Source organism: Triticum dicoccoides, chromosome 4B (genome assembly GCF_002162155.2).
Source record: "Triticum dicoccoides isolate Atlit2015 ecotype Zavitan chromosome 4B, WEW_v2.0, whole genome shotgun sequence".
NCBI classification, from domain to species: domain Eukaryota; kingdom Viridiplantae; phylum Streptophyta; class Magnoliopsida; order Poales; family Poaceae; genus Triticum; species Triticum dicoccoides.
The window spans coordinates 609,053,710-609,060,028 of record NC_041387.1 but is presented as its reverse complement, the minus strand read 5'-3'; the positions used below and the strand labels follow the sequence as shown (position 1 = coordinate 609,060,028).

The window sequence follows — 6,319 nt, the reverse complement described above, 5'->3', positions numbered from 1 at the left end:
CCTAGTCCACGCCTTGTCCGCACAGCCAAACATGTTCGGAGCAGGAGCCAAGTGGGTAGCCTCCACCGTGAAGGAGGAGCATATTGCGAAGCTCCGGGCGGTCGGATACTTGGCCGCAGACATCACGCACCGGACGCTGGGCAGATCATTCCAACGCCGCAACCCCACGAGAGGGTCGTGTTTCTCGCCCACTTCGTCCGTGGACTGGGATTTCGACTTCATCCCTTCGTCCGCGGGCTCATGTTCTACTATGGGCTAGATTTTCATGATCTAGCCCAAATTTCATTCTCAACATCTCGGCGTTTATCGTCGTCTACGAGGCCTTCCTCCGCATCAAACCTCACTTCGGCTTGTGGCTACGAATCTTCTGCGTGAAGACAAAGATCGTGAGCGGCCAGCAAGTGGAGTGCGGAGGCGCCATGGTGGGCAAGATGCCCAACGTCACCTTGCTTGACGGCTCCTTCACGGAGACCGTGAAAGGGTGCAATCGGGGTGGCTCTACATCACCGAGCCGCGGGACACCAACTGGGTGGCGGCCCCCGAATTCCGATCCAGAATCCCCATGCGGCTCACCTCGTGGGAAAAGAAGGGCCTGGCCTGGGGCGAGCCTGCAGAGCTGACCGAACTTCAGAATTGTATCAAGAATATGATTGACAAGAACATCAAGCTCGTCAACGTAGTCCAGGTCATGCTCGTCCGCCGAATTCTTCTGTGACAAAGACGGACTCTCAATCTGTGGGAGTTCGTCCCGGCCGGACACCGGACACTTCAAGAGCTCTACGGCATGACACTCAAGGACACATGGAAGGTCGTGTCCAAGGGCTCCGAAACACCTCCTCCCACGTCCCAGGACTGCGGACTCCACGCCACGCCACTACAAGAAATATGTCAACTTGTGACCACCACTATTGGTCACTGAATGGTCACTGTTTTCCATTTGTGACCTTTTTGTGACCAAAACCAGAAGGTCAAAAGCTGGCCGCCGTAAACTGACTATAGCGACCTTTCTTCTGAAATGGTCGTGGACGTTTATGACCAAAATATGTCTACTGTGGCGTTTTGGTCACTAGCAACCTCCCCAGTCCACGTAGGCATCCAGCGTGGCAATCTGATGTGGCACAAGATTCAGCCCGGTCCAATTCGGTTTTCTACATGGGCCTAGCCCAACAATTCAGTCTTTTTAATGTATTTTTTTCATGTGCTTTTATTAGCTACATGGGTCTAGCCCAACAATTCAGCCTTATTAATTTCTTTGCGTGGCCCTTTTAACAGCAGATTTTTTTTATCATGTATTTACTGAGCCTCTCATGTTTTTTATATGTATCATGGGTCCACTAGTCAGATGGATCCCAGTTATCATGTTCTGATAAGTGGGTCTAAGTTGTCAGGTGTAAGTGGGTCCAACTTGTCAAGGCCATATTCCTCATTTCATTCTCACAGTAAATAAATAACCAATATTATTGGCACCGACAAAAAACACATATAATAATACTTCAAATAACAGCAGCCAGATTCAGTATGGAGCTCCTGCTCTACAAATAACACGCAATACAATGGTGCTTCTGCTCTACAAATAATTTTACAAGTGGAGTAACTAATTTACAAGCTCTACAAGCACTATATTCTTCAGGATGGAGCTCCTTCGATAGCATTACAAACAGGAAAATGCACCTGCTCCTGCTCATAGTCTGAACTGAGCTAATACGATCGCCCTATTACATGAATCAACAAAGAAGAATAAGAAAACTGGAGCCAATATATTATGAAGAGACAATTCAATAAAAAGGACAAGTTCTTCAGAATGATAACAAAAATTCAGCTAGTACAATGCTTTTAGAAGTTACAAAAAATAACAGTTACTACATGGCAGATGATCATGAGGAGTATAAACACATCTTAAATCTTACTTGTAAAAACAGAATACATTAGTGCAGGAGAGTTCAGGTAGAAAACATACTGCCACAGTGTGCCCCTGGTTAGCCCGAATCAGCAACTCGCCATACTCCTCCAACAGACTGAACCTCTACTTGTTATCTCGCCTGACCGCCTACACGCAAGAAGGCAAAAAAACATTTACTTAAAGCATCTTACAATTCACAACAAGTTTGAGACTGACCCAATTAATTTTACAGCATATAGAGATTTCACAATCAACGTTCATGGTGCTAGGCTGCTAGCTATCAAGATGAAAACAACATGTAGCAAATACATTGTACAAACAGGAATTCGGTTGAAATCCTAGGTCACAAACCCGCAACATCGCATTAACACTGCATGTGCAATGATTTGGCTAACAAGTGCAAACAACACAAAACACATACTGTAGCACAACTAAGAACAGCACAGGCCATCGCAATAATATGACCATTCAAGGACTGCTCTGAGCAAGCATAGTTGCAAATGCAAATTCAACTGTCTAGTTAAATGCTCTACATGTCTTCTAAATTGCTCGGCGGATAAAAATAGCGCAAAATACTTCATGAAAGCACGAAATCATTACATTGTACTAGTACTAAAACAGAAACAGGAACAAATCGAGCATCGGTCCAACTCAGATCGGGAATACAGCAATACAGTATCAAAAATAAACTACTAGAATACATAGAAATTCCATGCAGATGAGTAATTCCATAATACGGTTTCTTTTTTTGAAGAGTTGCATATCACAATAAAAACAGATACAATGTCTAATTGCCCGAGGCCAGAACAATATAGTAAAGAACAGAGAACATACAAGGCATGCATACATTATTAATTAAAAGAGAGGATCTATCAATAAGGATGAGTTAACCCATGCATTCCTTACATATGAGAGCATTAGAATACAGTTAACAAATGCACTTTCACCGTCAAATCTGAAGTAATACAACCAATCATAGTTAAAATGGCTGGGATGTAACTCATATCTATACGCAGATCACATACTAGCATAGATCTTAAACGAGCTGAGTTAAGGAAAAATTAATTACTGAAACAATTCTAACAGCAAGCTGGTTAAGCAGTGCAGCCTTCCAGGTACCATTGCATACACAACTTATAATGTTACCATCAAACTTCCACATAAATGACAAGTCAAACATGCAGATGGAGAACATAATTTAGGTCATACAATGCAAAACTATTGTACACAAAACCACCGTTTGGATCTATCTAGCAAACCGATTTAAGAACAAATCACATCAAGACATGGACAGTAAAGGCAATCATTTTAGAAGGCTTGGACTGCATATACAAGTTGATCATGGAACTAACATAGTTTAGCTTATGCAGTTCAAGAATTATACTCTCTCCGTCCCAAAATAAGTGACTCAACTTTGTACTAACTTTGTACTAAAGCTAGTACAAAGTTGAGTCACTTATTTTGGGACGGAGGGAGTACTTGACATTGGAACGCTAGCACGTGGAAATTGGAAGAATTGAAACTGCATCCACCGGGCAGAACCATCTGTGCATGGCTGTTGCAGCGGAAAAAGACTGCCTGAGTCAACCTATTATTTTGCTTTGAATGAAGGTGATCTACAAAAATGAGTAAAATATTATTCACATCAGCTGAACTAGCAGTAGTGCATCTAACTGAGATACGGATAAAGACAGGTAAAATCTGAGACAAAGTAGCTACTGGCCTGCTACATCAAGGAATCTCTCTCTATCTCTCTGCTTGCATGTTTTCAAGCACACGAGGGAAAACTAACAAGCTACCAGTACAAACCTAATAAATAACAAATAGAGGAATTAGAACTAGAGCATGGACCAGTAGATCAACAGCAGGAGACAGATTAGACCAAATCCACATAAACACATCCATACACATACCAGGATAACTGGATAGTGGCCAATTGGTTAGATCAGGAGCAACAGTACATATTTCCCTAAACCTAAAATTACCATAGTGTGTAAATCATGCCACTAGTCAGAGCACGACACCACAATCACAAGTCCAAGGCCACCAGATGATTAGCAGTCGCTCGACTAATCGACTATTGACTACTGGCGTAATGATTACCAAGTTATCCGCCACATCTTGCTATTGGCAACATCACACAAGAATCAGAGCGTCGTCATCCACCTCACCCTTGAGGTCAAGCAGCTCGAAGATGAGGCTCCATGTCGCGTGCGCAGCTACAAATTAACGCATGCATATGGATCAGTACAGGAACGCCCCAACCAAAAGCGGAATGGGAGGATCAGAGTAAGCAAGAGCAGGTGCAGGATGTGTGCGGGGAGGGGGGAATGTCAGTACCTGGAACCGGACGAAGAAGGTGGAAGACGGCTGCGTGAGAATCCTCTCGGTGCCGCCGCCCCCTCCTAGTGAGTGCAGATCTGGGGCCTCACTTGGTCACGGCCAGATGTGACCCTTGTCGAGGACGTGGCCGACAGCCGCGAGGACGAGCCAGATGCAGCTCGTCGTGGATCTGGGAGGGCCCCTGCGTCACCTGCTCGATCCGGGAGCACCGGTGGTGCGTGCACCTGCGTGAGGAGGGAAGACACGGCACGTAAGGAAAAGGATGGGAAGCCGAGGGGAGAACAGCAAATCGACAGATTGCCTTACCTATACGAGCAGCAGAAGCACGCGCGGATGGCGTCGTCGGCCGAGCGGAAGCAGACGTGGGGATACAGCCAACTCGCCATGGAGATGGAGCACCAGGTCCAACCCATGGGCGGATCTGGAAGCCAACGCCATGGAGGAGATGAGCTCCAGGTCCAGCCCCTGGGCGGATCTGGGAGCCACTGCCATGGAGATGGAGCTCGAGGTCCATGCCCTTGGCGGATCTCGGAGCCGCCACCTGACCTGCTCGCCTGACCTGCTCGCACGTACGGTACAGGGCGGTGGCCGGGGAAGGATCGGCGGCGGTGGGGGTGAGACGAGGAGGAGGAGAGGCATCACGAGCGAGCGCTAGGCAGGGGCGGCGGCGCTGCGGTTCGTTGGGGAGAGAGGAGATCGTGCGGGACGGGTCGAAGGAAAGAAAGAAAGGGAGGCGGGGGTGTAGAAGGAAAAACGCCAAGGTGAGGGCAGATGGGAGCTAGGGTTTCTTTTCGTGTTAGAGAGATGGATTTTTTTTTGTTTGGTAATAGGAGATGGAAAGGCAGCCAGCCAATGGCATGCGAGTCCACGGATCCATCCCCAAGATCAAATCCTGGCCATCCACTTCTCTCCCATCCAACGGTCCAAAACTCTCCCCTCGTCCAACACTCCTCTCTTTTTATTTTGTTTCTCTTCTTTTTGATTCAGTCGGTTTTCTTTTTGCCTCTCTTTTTGCGGGCAAGAGCGGGCAGAAATCTCGGGGCATGGCGCGGGTGAAATTGAACCAAAAATTCCGTGTTGAGGTGAGTCGCGGCCATGAAGGAGGACGTGAAGGGTATAGGTGGGGGTGATAATGGGCGTGGCGGTTTTGCGCGATGGTGACGGGTGCATGTGGTGACTCGCGAGCAACGGTGCGGGAGGGCCGCACACGTGTGCCGGTCAACCCAAGGCGTCGTCAAGACGGGGTCATGGCACACTATTGTGAAAATGTTGGAATGATCATGGCACAATTTTGTTAGCCTAACACATTCATGGCATAGTTTCTTCAAATGATCTCATGTTGTGCACAAGGATGCATCTTGGAATGGCAAACAATGTTGTCTAAAGAAGTTCTCATTTTCTTTGGAACAGAAATTCATTTTCCATTTTTCGAGTGCCCAAAATGAGTTTTTTTTGTGAAGGACCTACCATATATTTGTTGCAAAATTGGACCTAATCAATTTTATAAAATACTAGGCCATATATAATGCGCAATTGACAAAATGGTTGGGTGTCAAAAGTTTTGATCCACCTCTGGTGAAAAAGACAAATCCCCGCCGATTCAGCTGGAAGCGGGTCAAATTTGAACTGTAGCTGCCTCGTAGTTTGCTCTTTATTTTTTCCAAAAATCATTTCTAGGTAAACGAGTGTCTATTTAATAAGAGAAAAACCAAAAAAAATTACAAGATTCAAGCACTAGCTAGGAACGGTCATGCCCGCCGTTTTGAACGCATTTTGAAAATGACATAAAAAATTCAAAAAAAAATCAAAAAATTGGAAAACCTTCGCATTGTGTCATTATATGTGACCAAGTTTCCAGGAAAAATAATAAACTTGTAGTACGGTAATTATTTTAAAAAAGTGTTCTCATAAACGAGCTATCATGTGTGAAGATTCATGGCTTTCAAGCCAAATGATCAATCTTATGGCCACATTCATGGCATAGTTTGTTCAAATGACCTCATATCGTGCACAAGGGTGCATCTTGGAATGATAAACAATGTTGCCTAAGAAAGTTTTCATTTTCTTTGGACGAAA

The 6,319-nt window shown here is 45.5% G+C and overlaps 1 long non-coding RNA gene across 4 annotated transcripts; it reads right to left on the bottom strand.

Annotated features, from left to right (window-relative positions):
* Nucleotides 1-1,439: 1,439 nt before the first annotated feature.
* LOC119291737 lies at nt 1,440-5,007 on the bottom strand. Of its 4 annotated transcripts, none has more exons than XR_005142612.1 (6): nt 4,550-5,006; nt 4,241-4,467; nt 4,004-4,119; nt 3,380-3,709; nt 1,958-2,047; nt 1,440-1,712 (listed from the first exon to the last, which is right to left on the bottom strand). It is a non-coding gene; the product is annotated as an uncharacterized LOC119291737 (long non-coding RNA). The 4 variants fall into 4 exon arrangements; XR_005142610.1 differs by having other exon boundaries at nt 3,380-3,516; nt 4,550-5,004; XR_005142608.1 differs by having other exon boundaries at nt 3,380-4,119; nt 4,550-5,007.
* Nucleotides 5,008-6,319: the final 1,312 nt, after the last annotated feature.